Here is a 23,964-nt window from a genome sequence, read left to right as displayed (position 1 = left end):
CTCGCCACAAGAACAAAGAATATATATATTTTTTTTTTTCTTTTTCTTTTTCTCCCGCCAGCTGGGACGATGGGAGCTCTGAGCTTATGTGGTCACACCTCACGATGCACGTGAGTCGGGTCACCACGCCCTACACCTCACCCTGCGCGGATCCCGTAACCTGGTCGGTTACGTCTAATGAAACTGGGGGAAAACCCCCAAAATTGCTTATACATTTTTTTGAAAGTTTGTTTTTCCCCTGGCTTTCCACATAGTCAACGTTCGATGAAATTAGAGTCAGTGTCGTCACCGTTAACGGATTTCCCGCCTCTCTCCTCCCTCCCGGGTGCTTCCCGGGAACACTCAGCAAAGGGCTCCCACGCCCAGTGAATGTGGACGCACCCACGTAACTGCCTCCCAGGCCCCCTGTGGCCCTCCAGTGCCCACCGCTGCCCCCACAAACAGCCACTGTCCGACCACGACAGCCGCCTCCCAGAGCCGCCTCCCAGAGCCGCCTTGCTCTGCCATCCTGCTGCCAATCTCAAGGCCTGAGAGGCAGGCAAGGCTAGGAGTTCACAGCCCACCCCGCACCCCGCACCCCGCACCCTGCACCCCGCACCTCAGGCAGGGCCTGCTGGGCGCACAGCTTGGGTTTTCCCTGGGGCCCGGGACTGGGCACCCCCTGATCCTCCCGAACATGGGGGAGCAGGCCTGGCCGTGGGAACCTCGGCCTTCCTTGGGTCCCACAGGCGTCCTATAATTTCCAGTCTATTTTAGAGGCCTGGCTCCCGCGAGCGTCTGCAATGTTGCCATTTCATTCCTGGTGTCTCCCTGGCGGATGGGAGTGGGGGTGCGCACTGGGGTGAGGGTGTATTTTTGGTTTAAAATGATTAACAGCATGAATGCCCCTCGTACGCCTTCACATTGATTTTCATTCTCTTTCCACCAAAAGAAAATGTACTTGTTAACAGTTCGTTGGGGAGTGAGACGAAGGGAAAAATCGTTTCAATGGTCTGTGTAATGGGACGGCAGAGGTCATTTCAGGCAAGATTCGGGGGGCATGTCATCTCCTTGCAATGGCCTGGCCCCTCCCCCAAACTGGGAAGTTTTAATATTTTAATCTCCTTCTTAGTCATCCATTCAGCCCAGTGATTTGGTTCCAAACAGATCGATCTCCTTCATGCAGTGCTCTCTAACTGGCCTGTGAGGCGTGGGATTTAAATGCAGTTCCTGGGAGGGAACAGCCGTGTGATGGGCGCTGGGTCTGGTGGACCCAGGACGGAGGGAACAGCCGTGTGATGGGTGCCGGGTCTGGAGGGCCCAGGATGGAGGGAACAGCCGTGTGATGGGCGCCGGGTCTGGAGGGCCCAGGACGGAGGGAACAGCCGTGTGATGGGCGCCGGGTCTGGAGGGCCCAGGACGGAGGGAACAGCCGTGTGATGGGCCCCGGGTCTGGAGGGCCCAGGACGGAGGGAACAGCCGTGTGATGGGCCCCGGGTCTGGAGGGCCCAGGACGGGAGGACTGAGTGCTGCTCCCCCAAGGAGCCCGGCCTCTGGGCAGGCCACAGCTGGGAGCCCCGTTCCTGCTCTAGGTGCCAGCCCTCCCAGGGGAGTCGGTAGTGCAGGGGGACAGGCTCGGGGAGGGAAAGGCTGCCGGGCCCGGGTGTATAATGAAGGAGGAGGCAACCCTCAGACAGAGACCCAGACGCCTTCCAAAACGTCAGTGCGGTGTCCTCAGCAGAAAGCGGCATTTGGAGCGAAGCTGCTGTCTCCTGCCGTTTGGGCCGAAAGCCTCAGAGCTGTCAGCCCACACGGTGCTGGGCGAGGCCCCCAGGATGGGTACCGTCCCACCCCGGTCTCTGCGGGGCCTGGGGGACGACGGGCTGCAGCGCTCTGTGCTCGGTGTTCGGGATTTTGGCTGGATCACGGTCCACAGACACACGCCCGTCTCAGCAGTGTGGTGCCCGGAGGCGGTGCGGGCCTCTCACTCTGAGCCTCAGCGGGGTGCACGAGGCTTTAGGCTGAAGCAGGCCGGCCTGGGGGAGCCCCGGCCAGGAGTCCTGCCCTCCCAGGGCCAGAGCATCCTGGCCAGGCCTCCAGAGCAGCGCCTATCTGGGCGCCAGGAGAGGTCGCGGCCTTGGTGGGGTCACATAGGGTGGCAGGCGGAATCCAAGTCAGGGGTCGGCTTTGAACCAACGCTCTCTGGAAATGAGCCCGTTGGGGCCCAGGCGCGAGGTTCCCCCGGGTGGGAGTGGGCCCACTTGTCTATTTGTTTTGTATCTGCTTTGCTTCCCCCTGGGCTGTAAGCACCTGGCAGAGCAACACAGCTCTGAGCTCGGCCGGTGCCGAAGCAGTCAGCGCCCGAGGGAGTGGTGTGCGGGCCGGTCCCGGTTCCTTCCACGGACGAAGCTGGCCCTGGGCCCCATCCCACCGCGTGGCCTCGGGCAGCCACGGCCTCCCACTGGGCTGACTGTAGCAGAGGTGCCTCCACGCCGTGTTTCCAGTTCCTGCAGGCGGGGGGCTCTGCTCACACAGGCACTTCTGATCGGTGAGGGGGCACCGTCACCTAAGCACCCAAAGGCCGCCCGGTGCCGGCCCCAAGCAAGGCCGCCCCGCGGGAGGAGTGGGCAGACCAGGTCCGGCCCAGAGCAGCCTGGCTCCCCAGGGGCGGTCCTGGGCCAGGCAGGGGCGTCGGAATGACACTGCTCACCTCCCTGCCGTCCCTCACGCTGCCGCCATTGGGGGAGGGAACAGCCGTGTGATGGGCCCCAGGTCTGGAGGACCCAGGACGGAGGGAACAGCCGTGTGATGGGCCCCGGGACCTGGTTTGCCCACACCCATCACACGGCTGTTCCCTCCGTCCTGGGCCCTCCAGACCCGGGGCCCATCACACGGCTGTTCCCTCCTGCACATGCCCTGGGCGTGGCCCAGACCCGCAGCCCGGGCTGCCCTGGGTCTGTGAAAAGTTCCTGATCTCGGGTCCCGCTCCAGACCTGTGTGCCCCGCAAGTCCGGAGGCCCCGCCCTGGGGACAGAGGGAGACGGACACAGACACACGGCCCGCACCTCGGGCCCTGCACGGGTTGGTGTGAGTGCTGGACGCCCTCCCCTCTGCCTCTGAACTTGCCGGGCGGCACCACGAAGGTGTTCATCGGCTCTTTCGGTTGCAAGGACAGAAACAGACCTCCAAGAGGCACTTGTGGGTGACAGGCCACCAGGGCTCAGGCCAAGGCCCGTGGGGACAGGGGGGAAGCTAGACCGGCTGGGCCACTTTATCAGAGCTCGGGCCCTGAGAACCGTCAGGAAAACAGAGCGGCACGGCCACGTCCTGCCAGGGCTGCGGGGGGGGGGGCGGGGGGGGGGGGGGGGCGGGAAGCAGGGGGAGAGCGTGCGGCACGTGCTGGCTGTTCCCTCAGGTTTTCTACACGTTGGGAGTGAGTTTCTCATATAAAACGGGGAGGAGGAATGACTGGAGGGGGAGACGGTGGAAATGAAACAGACGCTGGCCTTGGCGCCTGGCCTTGGGCTCGGATCCGAAACCTGTTTGTTGCCAAGGTCCTTCCTGAGTCACAGTAGAAACTTGGTAGGAATGCGGCTGCAGTCGGGAAAGGGCCACGGCAGGGAGGTGGGTGGCGAGCTAGCTGAGTGGGAGGGGCCGGGCTGTCCTACCCCCGAGGCACAGGCAGGCTCCATGGCTTTCCTGCTGAGACTTTGGAACATGAAAGAGTTGGAAAGAGTTTTCTAAGTCTGCCCCAGGCTCCCACAAAGGGAGGCAGGCTGGAGGCCCTAGGCCACCAGCTCCTCCCCCGAGCTGTGGGAGCGGGAGGAGGGAGAAGGGCAGTGCCCGGGTCTCCCCGGAACGCGGGTCCCGTGACCACTCTGCCTTTGTCTACAGGTACATGACTTTGTTTCTGAATGCGCGCACGTGTGTGCACATGCACATGTATGTCCACACACATCGGACATGTGTTCTGCACACTCACACTTGCACATGCTCAGAAACCCTGGAGGTCCTGGTAGTTCTTGGGGTGCAACGCTGGGGATCCCACCGTTTCTCGGAGTATGACCTGTGGGGTCCCGGCGGTTTCTATGGATGTAATCCTGTGGGCCTGGGGGGTTTTGGGGTGAAGCCATGGGGAGCTGTGGTTTCTCAGGGTTCCACACTGGGGGTACCCCCTGAGGGCTGGGGTTTCTTGGGTGCTGTTTAGCAGCTGCTGAGCAAGCTGGCCCACTGGTCCCCTCTGGGGCTGAGTGAGGGAGTAATGAGTGAGTGTGGGGGCCTGGGCGTCAGAGGAGACTTCCTGGGGGGCTGAGTGAGGGACACATGGGACGCTTCTGCCCTTTACGGGGGAGCAGTGTTGAGTGCGGCTCCTTCCAAGCCTCCTTTCTGGACCCGTGTTCAGGTTGCTCTCAGACTGCACAACAGTCTGCAGCTGTGAGCCCCACTCCTTGTGCCCCCCACTTCCCGGTCAGGCAGCCGGTTCTGTAGGGGGGCAGTGAGCTGGGCCCAGGACCGGCAGCGGGCTTTCCCCCCAGGACCGCTGGGCATCAGATTCCTAATTCACTCAGATTCTTCCCTGCCCCCCCTCACACACAGGCTCTCCCCGACCCCACCCCCACCCCCACCCCCTCACACACAGGCTCTCCCCCGCACCACCCCCTCCTGCTCACACACAGGCTCCCCCCGCACCCCACCCCGGGTGAAGCAGGAAGAGGGCTCCTGAGGAAGCTCCAGGTGACAGAGCTCAGCTCTCGGCCCGGACAGAAACAGGCAGGCCCCTGGCAGCACATTCCTGGGCGGCTGGAATTCGGCCTGGAATGCGGAGCTCGGCCAGGAATCCTCCGCGGCCGCCCCTCCCCCAGCGCGGCTGTGCCGAGAGGAGGTCCCGTTCGGCTCCCAGGCCTCGGCTCTCGGCATCGGGAGGGGGCCCGGGCTTCCTTCCAGAAGGCGGAGGCCCTGTCCCAGGATCTCTGCTGCTCCTGGGCTCCCCCGAGTGTGGGTCACATTCTGGCCCCAGGAGAGTGGCGAGGGCCAACATCGCACCCAGGGCTGGGATTGGCCGGCAGCCCAGCACGGGGCACGTGCTGATTGGCTGGCCTGGTGCTGAGCCGTTGAACCAGCCGGGAAGAAGCAGGGCACAGAGCGGTCCATTAACTTGCCACGCCGCCCAGCAGCTCACTGGCCGCCTGGGTTCCACCTCCAGCGCCCTGCTGGCTCCAGGCTGTCCCCCAGGGAGCTCAGTTAGAGGAGACACAGGTGCCCGTGAACTTGAACATACACAGTGGCCAGTTAGGGGTGCAGGGCCCTCTCTCTGCAGAGAGACACCGGGCCAGAGGGAGAGCACCTGGCATTTACCTCTAAGCACGGGTCAGGCAGAGGGGCGCTCTCAAATTCAGAACCAGAACCAAAGCCATCACAGAGCGCAGGGCCTGAGGTCGGAGGTCGTGGGCCGTCCATGAGCAGGCCCTCGCACTGCCTCCCAGTTGCTGACCGGACGCGTCCTGGAGCCAGAGGTTGGGGGAGGGGGGGCGGGCGTCCAAGAGCAGCGATGCATTCCCCAGGGTGTGCATGTGCGCTTCTTAAAAGCCAGCCGCCTGTTCCGCAGGAAGGCGTGTCTAGGAGGAATCTCACGTGGTAAAGGAGTATGATTTTATATGTAATTCCCGGGACGTGTGTCTCTGTGTGTGTGCGGGGGGGGGGGGGGAGAGCAGTTCACGGATGCTCCTGGTCTTACCTTTCAGGGCCCTACTTTCCAGAGGCTCCCAGCAGGCCCGGCAGGGGCCCAACAGGCAGGGGGGCGGGTGCCCAGCTCAGAGGTGGCCGGCGCCTCCCCAGCGTCCTTCCCGACCGATCCTGGTGGCTGTCGGGCGGAATCTGCATAGAGCGGCGCTGAGTCTGACACACTGCGGGTGTTTATGAAGAAAACCCACTCAGGTACCGAATTGAGGGAGGTCCCAGTTCATGGTCACAGGGCTCAGCGCCGTGGGGACCTGGGCACATGTGGGTAGGTGGCTGCGGGCTCGCCCCGCCTCCCTCCGGACCCAGTCATCCGCAGAAAATGCTGTCATTGCCCAGAACTGTGGTCCGAGGGTTAGAAGCGGGTGCACCGTGCAAAGGGCACGGGGCATGGGAGGCAGGAAGGTGCCAGGGGAGGGCAAGTCCGCCCCGGAGCGGGGAGCTCTGAGCTGTGAGGACTGGGCCGGGGCAGCACAGGCCGATGGGACTGGGGGGGGGGGGGGGGCGGAGCCGGGGTCCCTAGGACCAGGATGTCTGAGGAGAGGCCGGGGAGGACAGGCCCTGCCGGGCAAGGGACAGGGCCCCAGCACATCACCCGTGCACAAGGTGTGGGTTCTCCGCGGAAAGCTGCTGGGTAACGTCTGAGCAATTCTCCCGGAGTCCTAATTGTTGGCGTGCAAAAGCACAGCAAACCCACAGCCTCGTCAGCGGCTGCTGCTCTGATGGTCATTTCTCTGCGCCGTCTAGTGTAGAAGCGGGAAGACTGGACAGCCCCCCAGCCCCCGTGCCTGCCCGGGGCCCAGGGCGGGTTATGGGATCAGGGCTCAGGGCTGAGTCACTGGGCCCCGGGCTGGGCTGGGCTCAGGGTCAGGGCAGCAGGCCGCCCCTCGTTCAGCCGCAGGGCAGAACCTGGCCTTAAGTTCATCACCTACAAACACCCCGTCTCTAAACCTGTCACGTTCTGAGGTTCTGGAGGTAGGACCCCAGTACGTGGATTTTGGGGGGCACAGTTCAGCCCCTAAATGCCTCTGATTCATGGCACAGGTGGGATGTGGCCAAAGATACCACGAGGCCCCCTGAGGCCCCTGTAACCCTCAGGGGAGAGGCGCTGGGTGGGAGCCCTCTTCCTTCCCGCCCCCTCGGGGCCTCTAGCTCTGAGCCCAAGCCCTCCTCCACGTCCATGCGCATGGCGTTGGTGGTGGCTGGGACTCTGTGCAGCCAGCGGGCACTGATCAGTTCCCGCTCCGTCCTTAGCACGGCGGCTGGCTCTGCACCCCGACTCCTCTGAGGTGTTCGCCTGGATTGCAAAGGGCTTTCCCAGCCTCCGGCCCCAAACACAGGCCCAGTGAGGGCAGGAGCCCCGCTGGCCCTTGCCGGTGCCTCCCGGCCCAGCCCGCGGTAGGTGGGGCCTGTAGGGGGGCTGGGAGCACAAGACGGACAGGGCTGAGGGTGGGGGGAGGGGCTCCGTGCCCACCACCCTGGGCCCCTGGCCTCCTGGCCTAGCTGCTTCCATCTTCTGTTCTCTGGTGGGGAAATACCGCATCCTGGGGGCCACGGGGACGCCGTGCGGGTTGTGAGGACTGTGTGCTCAGCAGGAGACCCAAGCGCAGCCTGGCCCTGGGTTTGTGCTGTGGTGGGGCCTCAGCTCGCCGCGGTCCTAGTCCTGTGGGGGCGGTGGCCAGCCCCACCCCCCGGTTTGGGGAACACAGGTTCACAGCCCGAGGCTGGGGCTGCTGCCTGAGCGCTCCCCTCCCGCAGGCTGTGCTGGGCGGCCCGGTCCCTGGGCTTGCGCTGGCACCGTGTGGGAATCCCGCCCTCCCCACGCACGCTCCTCCGCCGGGCTTCGGGTGAGGTGCTCTGTGAGAGCGGGAGCCCACGGGTCGGACCGCCCCTGACTCCACCAATCCAGTCGGTCTGCCAGTTAGTGGCTCCCACGGGACACGGCAGTCAGAAGGCCATGGATCTGTGGTTCAGTTGCTGTTGTTATAAAACACTGCGTAGAAACCGCTCGCTCTGATTGTATAGAACGTCGTGGATAAGATGATTGTGTCTTTCCTGTTTATCCTCGGGATAACAGTCAGGTGTTGTACAGGGCGGAGCAAAAGTCGGCCGACAGTTGTTCATATGGAAAATCATACAGGAACTGACCAGCAGCAGCAAGCATGAACTGTGTTCACGCACACGCTGTCACCCTCTGCCCGCCCTGCCCCCTAAATCCTCACGTCCCTGTTGCTTCAGCCGATGCCCATGTGTGAGCGGTCGGCGCCCCGAACAGCCGGGATGATCTGTTTCAGACACAGGCAGCCGCCTCCTGTGGGGATGGCCCCGGGGCGAAGGGGCCTGCTCTGAGGTCACCCCTTCGGGGGCTCCCATCCAGGACTGACCGCGGGGCCCCCGGGACAGCACGGTCGCTCGGAGTGACCCGTCGCCTCTAGGAGCCTCTTCCCAGGACCCGGTCGGCAGCCCAGCGGTCACTGCGTCCAGGCTGAGGGCCCCCCCGTTCTGCAGAGGCTGGTGCGTGGGCCGGGGGGGGGGGGGGGGACCGAGGCCCCACAGCTTCCTGCGGGGCCTGGGTCGGGAAGGCGAGGCCGTGTCTGGGGCGAGCAGGGCAGGGAGGAGTGGCCGGCCTGTCCGGCAGCGGAGGGACGCGGTGTGGAAGGGACCCCGCCGGCCGTGCCCGGGAGCCGGAAGCTGCATCTCCCATCGCGTTCCTGCTCCTCCTCAAGCGGCTCTTTGGGAGAGAATGTGCAGTGGCAGAAAAACACGGGAGAAAAGATCCACGTCAGGGCCCCGTACCTCCTTTGGTCTAGGGACACGAATCTGTGCGACACTGGCCATCGCTGAGACCACGTTATACAGTGACAGGCTTCCAGAAAGTGCTTCCAGACCTCCTGGCTGAGAGGAGCGGGAGGGGCTGGGTGGGGGGGGGACAGGGAGCTTCCTGCCCCTCCTCTGCCTGCAGCGGGCGGGCCGGGCTCGTGGCCAGGCTGCTCCCCTCGGCTCCCCCGGGTGACGTTTGTTCGGGTTTGAGGGATTTGGGACGGGTGAGGATGGAAACATGTGCCTTCCCTTTTCCAGATCATGGCCACGGGCCCTGCTTCTGTTTAAATTCTTGGAAACTCAGAGTTGTGGCCTGTGAAGTGGGGAGGCCTGGCCCCGAGAGCCTCCCACCAGGAGGATGTGGGCGTCTGCACTTTGGGGAGCCCGGGGGGCCGCCGCTCAGGTCAGCACGAGGACACCGGGCCCGTGTGCCTTCTCCCTGCTGGGGACACGCGGCGCGTGCAGGCCAGGCACTGTGTGAACGGCGCCAGACTCCGTGGTCCCGGAAACGGGGTGTCCCGGCCGGCGGGGGACGTCAGGGGGCGGCCGTGTGAGGGAGAGGGCTCGGAGAGGGGGCCTGAAGGGAGTGAAGAGCCTCAGCTTTCAAGCTGTGAGGTTGTGGGCAAACCTGTCCGTTCAATACCTGATGAAGTTCAAGTTCACTTAGTCATTCCACCCAAGACGACCTTGACCTTGTGACAGGTTCTGTGATGCCAGGTGGAGGTGCGGTATTGGCCCGAAGCCCCGTCCTATAGGGCTGTGGTCGGCAAACTGCGGCTCTCGAGCCACATGCGGCTCTTTGGCCCCTTGAGTGTGGCTCTTCCACAAAATACCACGGCCTGGGCAAGTCTATTTTGAAGAAGTGGCGTGAGAAGAAGTTTAAATTTAAAAAATTTGGCTCTCCAAAGAAATTTCAATCGTTGTACTGTTGGTATTTGGCTCTTTTGACTAATGAGTTTGCTGACCACTGACATAGGGGAAGGTGTTTCATCAAAGAGTAAGTTGGTCCAGTTGTGCAGAGCCGGCGGGCGGTGGAGCAGGCGGCTCGGGAGGTGTTCTGCTCTGATCAGCGGTGGGACTTCCGGCAAGCTGCTCAGATTGTTATTTTTAACTAGAGGCCCGATGCACAAAATTCATGCGCTCAGGGGAAGGGGGCCCCTCAGCCTGGCCTGCGCCCTCTCGCAGTCCAGGAGCCCGCGGGGAACGGGCCTAAGCCGTCAGTCGGACATCCTTAGCGCTGCCACAGAGGCAGGAGAGGCTCCCCGCACCGCCGCTGCACTCGCCAGCCGTGAGTCCGGCTTCTGGCTGAGCGGCGCTCCCCCTGTGGGAGTTCACTGACCACCGGGGGGGCAGCTCCTGCCTTGAGCGTCTGCCCCCTGGTGGGCAGTGCGCGTCATAGCGACCAGTCATTCTGCTGTTCGGTCGATTTGCATATTAGCCTTTTATTATATACGATATGTTTTTTATTGATTTTAGAGAGAGGAAGGGAAGGGAGAGGGAGAGGGAGACATTAATTGGCTGCCTCCTGCCTGCCTCCTACTGGGGATCGAGCCTGCAACCTGGTGCTCTGCCCTGACGGGGAATCGAACAGGTGACCTCTTGGTGCATGGGATGGTGCCCAACCAGCTGAGCCATGCTGCCAGTCGGGCAAGTGACCTAGGATTCTAACCTGGTCCCCTCTCAGGAAAGAGGGCACCAAAAAAGCACCAGCCTTAGCCCCACTCGGGGTCAGCTGGCTGTGCCCTCCGCACCCTGGGGGCTCCTTCCCCAGGACTTCCTGCCCCTCCGCCTCCTGGGCAGGGGTCTCCCCGCTGGAGGCGGGAAGCTTCTACCTCGGAGTGAATGACCAGCCCAGTCAGGGGGCCGAGTGCTTTTGACCGCTCTAGAAATAACGACCCCCCCCCACCCCAGGCAGCGGGCCTCCAGTCTCTAGGGGCGGTGCAGGGTCAGGGAGGAACCGGCCCCCTCTCGGTAGCTCCCTTTCTTCGCCTGCTCCCTGCAGGGGCAGCACCGCAGGGCCCCACCCCCGAGGGCGCACTGGGTTTGGGTGTGGCGTCCGGAATGGGGCCGTTCCTGATACAACACTCCCAGCCCAGCCTCCTGGGGCGCACAGTCTCCCCGGGTGCTGGAGGCAGGGCGGGTGCGTCCCTGCGGGCGCCTGCTGTGTCCTTGGGGCGTCCACAGTGCGGAGGGAGAGCTGCTCTCACTTTACTGGAGCGTCTCTGAGAGCCTGCTGCCCACCCCCCAGACTTCTGAGTGGGGAAACTGAGGCAGAGATGAGTGGGGGGCCCCTGGATCTTGGGGGTGCTGGCATCTACCTGCCTTGACTCCTCTGAGCATCCCTCTGCCTGGGCCCCTTGCCTCTCTGGATCCTGCACATTTGAAGGAGTCACATGACCTCTAAAGTCTCCCCCCCCCCCCGCCCCCCAGGGGCCGGACCTGGGCGGGTTCTCCTGTGGCTTTATGTTTGCAGGACCCCGGGGACTGGAAGCGGCAGGCGGGCAGGGCGGGTCCAGCCCTGAGCCCTGTCCTCGGCGGAGGGGAGGGGAGGGGAGGGGGGAGAGAAGTTGTGCAGGAGCCACACTCAGCCCGCCCACCGGGAGGCCGCCCACGAGCACTCAGAGCGGGCTGCTCCATGGGTCCCACAGTCCCCAGCCCACCCGGCCCCCACGGGGAGGCCCCTGGGGCGCCCGGGACCCCGGCCCGCCCGGCTTGGCCGCATTGTTAGGGCGGCGCGGCCAGGTGACCGGCCAGCGCGGCGCGGGCGGCGCGATTGCCCTTCGCGGCCTCGAGGGGGCCCTGCGGCGGCCGCGAGCCGGGAGCACCGCCCGCCCGCGCGCTCCTCTGTGCTCGGCGCCCGGGCTGCTGCGCCATCGCCAGGGACCGCCGCTCGCCAGGTACCGGAGGGGCCCGCCGCCCTCTTTGTTTCGGGTCCGGCGCCTGCATCTGCGCCCTGGGGAGGGGATCGGGGCGCGAGGGGACCGGGCTCGGCCGGGGTCCGGACGGGGTTGTGGAGACATGGTCTGGGGGCGCGGGGAGGGATCGGGGCGCGCGGGGACTTCCTCGGGCGGGATTGGGGGCTGGGGCCGGGGACGCGGGCGGCGGTGGGGGGACGGGTCTGGGTCTGGGTCTGGGACGGGCCGGAGCGGCGCTGTTGCAGCGCCCGAGTGGACTTCACTCTCCAGGACCGTCCGGGGACGGCGGGGCGGGGAGCCGGGCCGGGACCGCCACGGGGACGCGGGGCACCCCCTCCTGCCCGGGCCGCCGTCTCCGAGGCGCGTCCGTCTCCCTCCACGTTCCCTGCGGTGGGCAGAGGGGCCCGTCCTTCCCCTGTGGCCGCGGGCGGGAGGGCGGCCGCCACCTGTGGCATGTGCCGCCCGCGCCGCTGACAAGCGGGAGGAGGGGCGAGGGTCTCCGTGCGGGGTCCGCGCGCCCTGCGCTGCGTCTGGGCGGGGTCGTTGCTTGAAGTGACTTGGAAGTCGGTGGCGGGAAGGACCGAACCCCCTCCGTCCCGGGACGGCCAGTGGGCGACCCCACTCTCTAACTCGGCTGAAACATAAAGGCGCCGGGTGTGGGGAGCACCTGTGTGTGTGTGTGGTGGGGGGGGGGTGGTTCCTACGGATCAGCCGCCCCGGGCGCCCCAGCCCCTCACAGCTTTGATCTCCTGGCAGCTCCCCGTTCCTCTTTGGCTCCTGGTAACGATGTGAAGGCAGGAGCTGCGAGGACTCCCACCCTAAGTGAAAGGCGTGTGGAAGTCAGGGCGCATGCCTGGTGCGCGGCCCTCGGAACCGCTTCTGTGCCATTCGGCCCGGAGGCTCTGGTCTGTGGATGTTCCTGAGGTCCGGGCTTGGCGCCTTGGGAACTGGCTGTGCTTGTCCTTGAGGTTTTGTCTTCCACCTTTGGGCCCTGGGAGCTTATATTTGCAAATCAATCAACAAGTATTAAGAAAAGCAATGCTGGGCTGGAGGGGGAGGGCCTGCTGGGCCGGAGAATCTGGGCCTCCTTGGACAGTCCTGACCTCAGGACAGGGTGGAAGTGACCCTCCCGTGAAACAGAACCAGTCCGGCCTCAGACACAAAGTCACAGTCTGGTGGGGAGTGTTTGCTTGTGCTGAGGACTCTGCCTGCGTTCATTTCATCCGAATAACAACCCTGGGGGGTGGTTGGGGTTAAGATCCATTTTGCAGATGTGCAAACTGAGGCAAAGAACGTGGAGTGGGGTGGTGTGCCTGGGTTGTGGGTGCCAAGGACGGTGGGTGCCAAGGCCTGCCCTTGTGGGGCTGCACCTGTCTGGGTGAGTGGATCCTGCCCTCACAGCAGGCCCCCCTCAGCGGAGCCCTGGGATTCGGGGCTGCACCGGGATTCTTGGTTTGCAAATCCTCAGCTGAAGGAAAAGCTGGGCCTCGTCAGTGCTTCTGGTTGCAAATAGACTGACTTTTACTAAGTAGCTTTGGCACCTCCTGGTTTTAAATGGAGCCACTTGCAAATGTGACCCTGGGCGCTAAAGGTCACTGGGTCAAAGTCTGTGCCTGGATTGTGGTCTTGCTGGTGTTGGGGGTACAAATGGCCTGGGAGGGAGGCAAACTGGCACGAGGGGGGAGGGGAGGGGAGAGGCCGAGATGGGAGCATTTCTGACCCAGCACGGGTGGAGGCCCCTCTCACAGGCCAGGGGACCGAGGAGGAGGGGCTGGGCCAGCCGTCAGGCTGTCTGCCGTGGACCCTCCCACCATCCTGGCTGGACTGCCGTGAGGCAGGGAGCTTAGGTGGGAGCAGTGATGTCCCGCCACCGCCTTGCTCCCTACCAGCCCCGCCCAGTGTCCCCCGCCTGGAGTCCCAGACCTTGCTGGGGGCTGCCCTGCTGGACAGGAGGGAAGGGGCCCGGGGAGGCAGGTGGCCCCCGCCTGGGCCACTGTGAGGAGCCGTAAGTGTCAGTGAGGGATTGACGGTCAGCATGGTGACCCCTAGACCTTTAAAAAGAGTTATAGTAATTTTTTTAAAAAAGGAGGCAGTGATCCGAAATTAATATATCTTGTCCCAAATGGGCTAAATAATAAAAACAGGTATGTGTCTGGTGTCCCTGTCAGTGGCCAGGAAAAGGCCCTCTGGTGGAGCAGTCTTCAGAGCCACCACCTCCGGGAGATAGACCTTTGCTAATATGTCCCCTGGGTAAGCAGCAGGATCTCCTGCTCCCAGCTCAGTAACCTTGAAGAGCAGTGCCTTCCTCTGACTGTGGGGTCACTCAGGCGGACCCTGTGGCTCGCTGGGCATGACCCAACCTTCAAGACGTGGCTTTGTCTCCTTTTCTTGGAATTGGGCAGAGACTCCCTGAGCTTAAAAACTTGCCTGTCCCGAGGCTGGTGGCCCAGGTCGGGTTGGAACCCAGATGTGCCTGGGGACAGAGCCTGGGCCTGGCCATCGCCCACAGAAGGTGAGGACCCCCTAAATCCCTAGGCACCCGAGCCTGCGAGTGGGGGGGTGGTGGTGGTGGGTGGGGTCCCCGATTGGAACCCAGGTCCCTCTGCAGTGCTGGGACTTCTTCCTAAGACCAGGGGTCTCCAAGGTCCCCCCACCTGTCCCACCCCTTTCTGGGCAAAGTTTTGAGGAGCCTGGGGCCACCGTGGCCAGGGCTCCTGCCGCAGCTGCTTCCTAGGGGCGGGGGATGCGGGGGGCGGGGGGGCTGCGCCTCCCTGCACGGCCCCTTCCTTCCTCCGAAGCTCTAATTCGGGCTCCATTTCGCACGTGGTGGCTGCTGCCTTCCTCTTCCTCTGTGCTGGGAGAGGAGCTCCCCACGCAGCCCCTGCAGCGGCTGTTTTCACGTGTGTCAGACCCTGGGCCCCCTCTCCAGCCTTCCCGTGGCCCGCAGTGCCGACCCTCCGGCCCGGCCGCTCCCCTCCAGGCCAGGCTGCACCCTGCACAGGGGACCCTCCAGGTGGGCGCCAGGGGCGCCCCTCACTGTGCCGTAGCGCCCGGGAGTGGTGAACATGGTCCCGGCTCTCCAGGTCTGAGGTTTGGAAGACACAGAGAGGAGTGGCCGGGGCACAGCTGGGGGTGTCCTCTCTCACCACAGCCGGGATGGGGAGCAGCCCACATCTGGCTGCCTCGCCCTGGGGCAGGCTGGGCCATTGCCGGGCGCCTGCGGTTCTGCACACATTCTCCCGGAGCTGAACAAAAGGGCCCCATTGACTGGGTCCTGGCGCGCTGCTCCGCGGTAATCCATCACCTCCCTGAGCGCCCCCGCCCCACGGGTGATTCTGGACGCGGATCAAAGGTACAGTTCAGGCTTCAGGCGGTGCTGGGAGGGGACGGCCGGGCCCAGCCGCCTCAAACCTGGGTAAAGCCGCCCTTTGTCACGGTGACTGCCCGGTTCCCTCCCTGCAGCCTGGGGACATGGCCGGCTCGCGGGGCTCACCGCGCACTCCCACCGGGTGTGGTTCTGGGTGACTGGGCTGTTTGTGCAGCGTGTGGCTCTGGGCCCTCCCCACTGGGGTCCTGGATCTCCACAGCCCGGGCCCTGATGGAACATCGGGTCCCTCCTGTCTGATCTCACGGGCCGGCCTGTGAGACGGCGGGGGCGGCTGGAGGGCGGGGGCGGGGGGGGGGCATCGAGCCGGGGATGACCCAGGACAGGCCCGTTCCCGCATCATCTCCTCTGGAAGGTCGCAGGTGGGGATGCGGGGAGAGGCCTCGGCTGTGCTTGGCGGTCCTGGCGGGCTGGGGGCTGGGGGCTGGCTCCGTGTGGCTCAGGGCAGGAGGTTCTCAGATCGTGGGTGTGTCTTGCTCCTAAGTCGTCCTCTGACTTTGCCTACAAAGGGATTTGTCACTCAGAGCAGATGGAGAAAGGACGCAGGAAGGAGGTGCTGCCTTCGGCATGTCCCCCGCTTGCGCCGGGCAGGCTCTGTGCGTCGTTTACAAGCCGAGAGCAGGTGCACCGTCTGGTGCCTTTGGCATCGCCGTGGCTGGGACAGCATTTCCCACCGTGACAGCTGCGCTCACGCGTGTGGATGACAGCGCGGTGGGGCCTGTGCGTGGACGTGCGGCCCGGGCTTGGTGACATGGGGCCCGCAGTCAGCCCTTAGGGTCATCGTGGGGCAAGGGCCCGACTAGCCATGTCCTTGCAGGGACTGGAAGGCCGTTCAAGGTCAAAGAGCACACACTTCTTTTGACTGTGATAAAATACATGTAATATAAAATTTACGACTTTAATCACTTTTTTTTATTTTAAAAATATTTTTTATTGATTTCAGAGGGGAAGGGAGAGGGAGAGAGAGTTAGAAACATCAGTGATGAGAGAGAGTCATTGACCAGCTGCCTCCTGCACACCCCACATGGGATGGAGCCCATGACCCGGGCATGTGCCCTGACCGGGAATCGATCCGTGACCTCCCGGTTCATAGGTTGATGCTCAACCATTGAGCCGCACCGGCCGGGCCTAATCGTTTTTAATGCACAGCTCAGTGGCACTAAGTACTCTCACCTTTTGTGTGGCCGTTACCATGTCCATCCACAGCTCATCCTCCTGCAAAGCTGAGCCTCTGTCCCCATTACACACTCACTCCCCAGAGCCCCCGCCCCCCGCCCCTGCCCCTGGCACCACCGTCTCCTCTCTGTCCCGATGAATTGGCTACTGTCGGGCCTCCTGTGAGTGGGCTCCGCAGTGTCTGCCTGTGACCCTGTTTCCTCCGCATCATGTCCCCAGGGCCCGCCCGAGCCGCAGCAGGTGTCGGTGGCCTTCCCCGCCGGCCGCGCGCTCCCGCCGGCCACGCGCTCCCCGCCGGCCACAAGCTCTCCGCCGCGTGGTGGACGCGTCTGTGTGTCACGCAGGTGCTGACGGGCTGGGTGGCTCCCGCGCTTTGATTTTGCACCCGTGGGCTCACCCCTGGGCGTGAGCACAGACTCTCTGAAGCCCCTTCACATGTGTGGTCCAGCAGGGTCATGGGGTCCCGCCCGTGTCCACGCGTGTCTGCCCGTGTGCGCCCGTGTGTGCGCGCTGGGCAGGGAGCCTGCAGCAGCAGCCAGGCCCGCGAGAAGGGAAGAGGGCCCGGCGTCGTCCTGGTTCTGACAGATGGTGTAAACTCCGTGATGGATGCGACGAGAAAGCAGGGAGAACGGCTTTTGTCTAAACGGCTTTTGCTTGGTTTAATTCTCAATTAAAAGGCCCGATTCTCTTTCCGGAGACGGCTTTAATTTGGTGAATGGTCCCGTCTGAGAGCCGCTGCCAGCACCGGCGATCGGCCGTCCCCGCTTCTCCATTTCTCAGGGAGCAGACCGGCCTGCTCTGGCTTGGCCTGGGACGTGGTGATGGTGACACGGCCGGCAAGGCCTGTGCCAGGCGGAGGCCCAAGGGGCGGGGCCCAGGACCCGGCCATCTGGAGGCCGCTGGTTAATTTTTACCCGGAGAATACGTTCCGTCTCCGGCGGGAAGGCCGGCCCGTGGCCCTGCCCCGCCCGGAGCCACGGGGCCAGGATGCCAACTTCCTGGGTGTTTGCTGAGGTGCCAGGTGTGGAGGGGGGCGGGGCACCTCCCATCCGCCCTCGTCACAGGGCTCCCTGTCCAGGAGGCTCCAGGCCTGGCTTCCTCAGGGGTGCTGCAGGAGCTGAGGGAGAAGTCGGGGGGCTCTGTGGTCCCAGAGCACAGCTCGCAGAGGACAGGGGGTGCCCAGGTTGAGGAAGAACTGTGGGGCTTTGAGGGGTTTTAGTTCTGCCATTTGGGGTGAGAATGGGAAAACCCTGAGGCAGGGAACGAGGCCCACGCAGCCTGGGGTGGGCACGGGGCCGGGGGCCTGGCTGCGGGAAAAGCAGTGCCCCCCCCCCCCCCGCCCTGTTCCTGAGGAGGGTGGGGCTGAGCCCCCAGGCCTTTGGCACCCCGGGGCTGGGTCCTGCTGGCTTGAGGAGCTGGGTGTAGCCACAGTGGCGGGCCTCGCACTCGGGGTGCCCCCCTCCCCCGAGGAGAGTCCAGGACCCCCGCCCTAAGGAGGGGGCCCTGTGCTGGGGCTGTGTGGGGAAACCTCGTCGCACCTGAGCCTCGTTTTCTAAAAGCGGGGCAGCATGTGCTCCCCATTTCCACAGCAGCCGGCTGCCCGCGCCCCGCTTCGCCCTTGCTGCCTGTGAGGTGGTGAGGTTTGGGCGAGCTGAGTGGCAATGACCCTCCGCACCCCCGTTTGAATCAGACTAGTCCCCAACACAGGCCACGGGGCGAGTGGAGCCCTCTTACAGCGTCTGTGCCCGCTCACAGCCGAGTGATGGCTGTGCGTGTGTGAGGGTCTGGCGGCCGCCCTAACCGCGTTCCCTCTGCGTCCCCCAGAGAGACCCCCTGGGCAGGGACCCCAAGCACCCTGGCCCCTGCTGCCTCTCCGGCCACCCAGGGGGCCTGCCCTGTGTTGTCTGGGGTCGGGGGTGGGGGTGGGGAGGGGCAGGGGTGCCCTGCGTTCCTCTTGTCCTCACTGAGCGCTCAGCTCTTCCAAGGACAGGGAGGCCTGAGGCTCTGGTGTTCTCATGTGATAAGAGCTGGGAGGAGCTGGGAGACCTTGGACAGGCGTGACCTCACGCATGACCTTGGACGAGGGGTGACCTCACGCATGACCTTGGATGAGGGGTGACCTCACTCGGAGCCTCCCCCATCTCATGGGAGACCATGTCATACCCCCACCCCTGTGGGAACCTTTTGGAGGAAGAGAGCGAGGTGCCCCACCCCCATCCTCGGGGTGTCGTCAGCTTGTGGGCCCGCCCTCTGCCTCGTGGGAGGCTGGCTTTGCCGTCCCCTCTGTTCGTCCCCTCTGTTCACACAGCCTGGAGGAGGCAGCGCCTTGGCTTCCTGGAACAGCTGCGCTGAGTCGTCAGTTATTGGAAGTCGGTGGCGATGGCGGGGAAGGCGGGAGCGAGAGCCCCGGGGGGCCACAGAGCGAAGCCCGGCGTTCCTCCTCGTGGGGCGAGCAGTGCTCCCTGTGTGTTGGGCGGGGGGGCGTTCTTGAGTCCACCCTGCGGAAGGGGGTGCATTTCCCGTGTCTCCTGCTCGGAGCGGCGTCCGGCCTGGGCACAGACTCCGGGGCTGTGACCCCGCCTCCCGGGAACCAGGGCTCATCCTGTAAACGCTGCACCAGCAGGTTCATCACCTCGTCACCTCCCGCCCTCAGGCCCCCCTGCAGGAACGGGGTGCACACTGGCTGCCGATCGTGGTCACAGTTCTTGGTTCGGGGCAGCCCCAGTTCTGGGGGTGCTTCCATCTGCCGTGCAGGACGCTGGGTGCCCGCAGCTCCCCTTTCAGAGGACTGTGGCTTCATTCCAGCCCCGCCGGCCCGGCCCAGACCCCGCCCATGCTGGCCCGTGTCCCCCCCCTGCTGCCCCGTGTCCCCCACTGCTGGCCCGTGTCCCTCCTGCTGGCCCGTGTCCCCCCCCCTGCTGGCCCGTGTCCCCCCCCTGCTGGCCCGTGTCCCCCCACTGCTGGCCTGTGTCCCCCCACTGCTGGCCCGTGTCCCCCCACTGCTGGCCCGTGTCCCCCCACTGCTGCTCCGTGTCCCCCCACTGCTGGCCTGTGTCCCCCCCCTGCTGGCCTGTGTCCCCCCACTGCTGCCCCGTGTCCCCCCACTGCTGCTCCGTGTCCCCCCACTGCTGGCCTGTGTCCCCCCACTGCTGGCCTGTGTCCCCCCACTGCTGGCCTGTGTCCCCCCACTGCTGCCCCGTGCAGTGAACGTGGGGAGTCTGGCCGGGACCTTGGGGGACATGTCACTGCCTCGGCCTCCCGAGCACCCTGTGCTGAGCCTGCGGGGCATCCGTTCATGCACCTGGGCCTGTAGCTGGGGACCGCGGAGGCGGTGGGCCGGCCGCATTGATTATTGATGTGCGCCCTCCCCCCCCCCCCCCCCCCCCCCCCCCCCGCCCAGCGCTCCCTTTGTTTCTCCCTTTGTTCACACCTGTATCGGGGTGTCAGCCTCAGGCTCAGAGGAAGGGGACTCACCGGGTCGGGAGCAAGCCTCAGTGTCCCCAGCTGCTCGGTGGGCGGCTGGCACTGGCACTGCCCTTGCACAGGCTGGCGCCCCGTGAGCTGCAGGCGTGCCCTCTCTTTAAAAAAATATGTATTTTTATTGATTTCAGAGAGAAAGGGAAAGGGAGGGAGAGAAGCATCCATGACGAGAGAGAATCATGGGTCGGCTGCCTCCTGCACACCCCCCACTGGGGATGGAGCCCACAACCCAGGCCTGTGCCCTGACGGAGAATCGAACCCTGACCTCCTGGTTCCTAGGTTGACGCTCAGCCCCTGAGCCAGGCTGGCCGGGGGCGGTGCCCTCTGAGTGGCGCTCTGTGCACGCCTGAGCTGAGGGTCCCTGTGTTGGGTTGTTTCCTTCTTTTATCATTACTGCCCCTCAGCCTGGCCTGCGGGGACCGGGCTGAACCAGTCCCGTGCATGGATTCATCAGAGCGTGTCCCGCCCATCTCGCCCAGTCCCGACCACCCGGACCCCAGCAGCAAGCTAATCTACCGGTCCTAGCGACGGGTCAAAGGGTCGAATGAATGGTCGGACATGTAGCATATGAGGCTTTTATTATATAGGATTTTTTAATTTTTTAATTTTTCTTGTTAACCCTCACCCAAGGATCATTCTCCTGTTGATTTTTTTCGAGGGGCCGGGGGAGAGAGAAACATCGAGGTGAGAGAGACACCCCGACTGGTCGCCTCTCACCCGATGGGCTGGGGAGTGAACCTGCAGCCCAGGTACGAGCCCTTGTGTCCTTGACTGGGAATCGAACCCGAGACCCTCGTGTGTTTGGGTCGCCGCGCTCACCACGCTGGCCAGGGCGGGCTTGTTCCCGTCCCGAATGCCTTCTCTATGATAAGTTCCAAGCCGTCCCCAAGCGGAAGGAAGAGGTCCTGACACCAGCAGCCAGACTGGGCGTTTATCAAGCTTTGCTATCCTTGTCTCCCCGCCACCCCACCTTCTCCCTGAGGAATGGGACCAGCGTGGTCTCCGCCCCTCAGCCACCTGCACCCCCTGGGAGTCACGCACTCGGCTCCCACAGCTGCGGTGCCTCCCCTGACCCTGGCCAGGCAGTCCTGTACTCAGATGTCCCTGGTGGCCTCACCGTCCTTCCCAGCCGGCCCTCAGAGCCGCAGGCTAACGAGGCCCTGGCTGGTGGCCTCGCCTGGTTCCCGGCAGCAGATAGCAGCCGTCAGAGCCCTGGGATTGATGTCAGGGGGCCAGGGGTCATGCCCTTGACCTTGACCGAGGCCTGAGGTAAGGAGAGCAGGAAGTCCGTCGCCCTGGCTGGCGGGACGGTCCTCTGGCCCCGCCTCTGGCCCCCATTCTCCATGTGTGGCCCTGGGACCTGCACCGAAAGGTCACGACGCTCATGATGCCTCATCCTGACCCGCCTCTGGTCCCCGTGACCGTCAGCCGTGACCGTCAGCTGTGAGCAGGGGTGTGGGGCCCCGTGTCTGCGTGTTCACTAGATGCACCCACTGCTGTCTGTGTGAATGGAAGCTGGCACCTGCGCCTTCCTGGGGCTCCCTGGGGTGTCTGAGCTCCGGGGGGGCGGGGGGGGGGGCGGCGTCCGGCTGGTTTCCCACGCCCTGGCCCACGAACTGTTCCTGGGGTGGGGCCCCCTGAGGTGGTGCAGAGCCCCCCAGCCCTGGTTCTTGGACACAAACTCTGACCTATGGGGGGGCCCAGCTTTCCCTCCAGGTGCATAGAGACCCCACGAGGATGCCAGTGGGCGGGACAGAGGCGGGACGGGCATGAGGCCACCCCCACCCCATCCCTGTCCTTCCTCCTTGCACATGATGCCTGCTGCGGGGGTGGGGGTGATGGTCCCAGCTTTCAGCGAGGAAGAGTCTGACTTCACAAGCAGGTGAAGGCAGGTGGGCGTGCACCCCACTTCCTAGAAGGAAACCCTGGTGGCCTCTCTCTGCCCTCATCGGCCGGGCTGGAGGCACTGCTGGGGAAGGGGCACCCAGGATCGGGGTGCCTGGGGTGTGGGGTGGGACCCTCTGTGGAGAGTCATGTCGTCTTGAAAGGAGGGAGGTCGCAGGGGAAGGAGAGAGAGAATCTGCGAGGAAGCGTCCTGGCGGGGTTACCTGGGGGGGTTACCTGGTGGGGTTACCTGGGAGGGTCACCTGGCGGGGTCACCTGGGGGGGTTACCTGGGAGGGTTACCTGGGGGGGTTACCTGGTGGGGTTACCTGGGAGGGTCACCTGGCGTGGCCGCTTTGATGCCGGCCCGGGGCTTGCTGGGGCCTGCATCCCTTCATGGGGGAGCCCACAGGGGCCGGGAGACGGCAGCTGGCTTGCTCTTGCCTGAGGGAGCATGCGCCTCGGTGGGGGGAGGCCAGGAGAGGGTCCGGCTCAGCCCCACTGGCGTTCCTCGTGTTGGGTGGGAGGGTCCAGGCCGGCGGGGGTGCCCAGCGGACCGTTCACACCCTCCTTCACCCAGCCTTCTGAACTTGGGCACCCTTCCAGGGTTAGGCTTTCTCTGGAAAATTCCGCAGACACGCCAGAGCGGCTGTCAGTGCACACGTCGCAGCGTTTCGGGTGGAATCGCTCCTGGTTGGAGGCTTGGCCATCACTGTACAGTGTCCTCGCCTCCTCCCACTGGGAGTCGGGTGAGGATTAAAAACATTCCGGATATTTCCGAATGCCCTGGAGTGTCCTGTTTGGTGGCAGAGAAATCAGTCAGTGCTTACAAAATTGAGCTGCGATGAAAAAATTCCAGAGCATTCTACAGGTTGTCACTGTGTGTAAAAACACTCACAAACCTCAGTGACTGGAGAAGCACAGCCAGTGCGGTTTGTTCCATATAAGAGGGAACTGGGGTTCGGGAGAATCCAAGCACACCCTTTCACATGACCCTACTGCTTCCCCTTTATGGTGTGCACATGTGCATGTATGTGTACACGTCTCCATGCATCTGTACACATGCCTGTGCATGCACATGTGTGCTGTGTATAAGTGCATGCAAGTGTACCCATGCATGGCTGCAAGGTACATACATGTGCACATGTGTGTATGCATGTACACACGTGTCGCCAACTCCTGCGATGGAGGCAGAGCAGGGGTTTGGCTGTCGGCTGTGTTTTGTGCCGCCAGCTCCCTGGGTGCTGAACTCCAGACGGCTTCCTGGCCCGAGATTAACATGGCCGCTTCGTTAATAGTCCTTTTATGTGTCAAATCCCGGCTATTCTGCTCCAGTCTGCCTTGCAGCCAAAACAGCCTCGGGGAAAAGAAGGAGAAAAGCTCTGAGTTGGTTTTGTCAGGAAGCTGTGCCAGGAGAGGTGTCTGCACCCGGCAGCCCGTGCCCCCAGGCCGCCCTCGCACACGGCACAGGCTGTGCGTTCACCAGGGCCCCTCCCCTCCGGCCTGTCCTCTCTGTCCCCGCAGGGAGCTGGGGTCACGGGTGGGAGGGTGGAGGGTGTGAATCACAGACAATCAGCTAATCAGAAACTAAAGGGCAGCAGATAGGAAGCCGGAGTTCCAGGGCCCGCCCGGGCGTGGCTGCAGGGTGGGGCCGCCTGACCCGTGTCTGTCTGTTGACTATGGTCCTCATTCCCGACGTAACGTGCGTCCCCGTGGACACGCGGTGGACACGTGAGAGGAAGCCGAGGTCTGGCCCCGTGTGGGGTGCAGCCCGAGAGGGCCTGCCCGGGAGCGTCCCTCCGGCTGCCCTGACAGGAGCGCCTCCGCGGCCGCAGGAGGTGGAAATCCTGGGGAGGGTGGAGAGCCCTGTCCTTCGCTCGGAGACGCAGACACCTCACCTTTTACCCAAACCCAGAACGTCTGTCCGCTCTGCGTGTGACGCTTTACCGCTCCCTGCCTCCTGTGAGGTCACGGCTGGGGTGCACATGCAGCGCTAGTGAAACAGCTCCCTCCCCCGCCGGCCTCCCCCGCCCGGCCTCCCGCCACTCGGCCTCCCACCACCCGGCCTCCCCTGACCCGGCCTCCCATGACCCGGCCTCCCCCGACCCCGGCCTCCCCCGACCCGGCCTCCCCCGACCCGGCCTCCCCCGACCCGGCCTCCCCCGACCCGGCCTCCCCCGACCCGGCCTCCCCTGACCCGGCCTCCCCCGACCCGGCCTCCCCCGACCCGGCCTCCCGCCACCCGGCCTCCCCCGACCCGGCCTCCCGTGACCTGGTCTCCCCCGACCCGGCCTCCCGCCACTCGGCCTCCCACCACCCGGCCTCCCTCCGACCCGGCCTCCCGTGACCCGGCCTCCCGTGACCCGGCCTCCCCCGGACCTGGCCTCCCCCGACCCGGCCTCCCCCGATCCGACCTCCCCCGACCCGGCCTCCCCCGACCCGGCCTCCTGCCACCCGGCCTTCCCCGACCCGGCCTCCCCCGACCCGGCCTCCCGTGACCTGGTCTCCCCCGACCCGGCCTCCCCCGACCCGGCCTCCCCTGACCCGGCCTCCCCCGACCCGGCCTCCTGCCACCCGGCCTCCCCCGACC

At 64.7% G+C, this 23,964-nt stretch overlaps 1 protein-coding gene across 1 annotated transcript in view; it reads left to right on the top strand.

Moving 5' to 3' along the window:
• Window positions 1-11,395: 11,395 nt before the first annotated feature.
• Window positions 11,396-23,964, top strand: part of TNS3 (tensin 3) — a 109,185-nt gene continuing 96,616 nt past the window's right edge. The window contains exon 1 of the mRNA XM_028154125.2: window positions 11,396-11,432. The gene's annotated coding sequence lies outside the window, so the exon portion shown is untranslated. The remainder of the gene's footprint in view (window positions 11,433-23,964) is intronic.

This window comes from Eptesicus fuscus, chromosome 14 (assembly GCF_027574615.1).
Source record: "Eptesicus fuscus isolate TK198812 chromosome 14, DD_ASM_mEF_20220401, whole genome shotgun sequence".
Lineage (NCBI taxonomy): Eukaryota > Metazoa > Chordata > Mammalia > Chiroptera > Vespertilionidae > Eptesicus > Eptesicus fuscus.
Note: the sequence above shows the minus strand (reverse complement) of the source record. Positions and strands in the feature narration are given on the sequence as shown.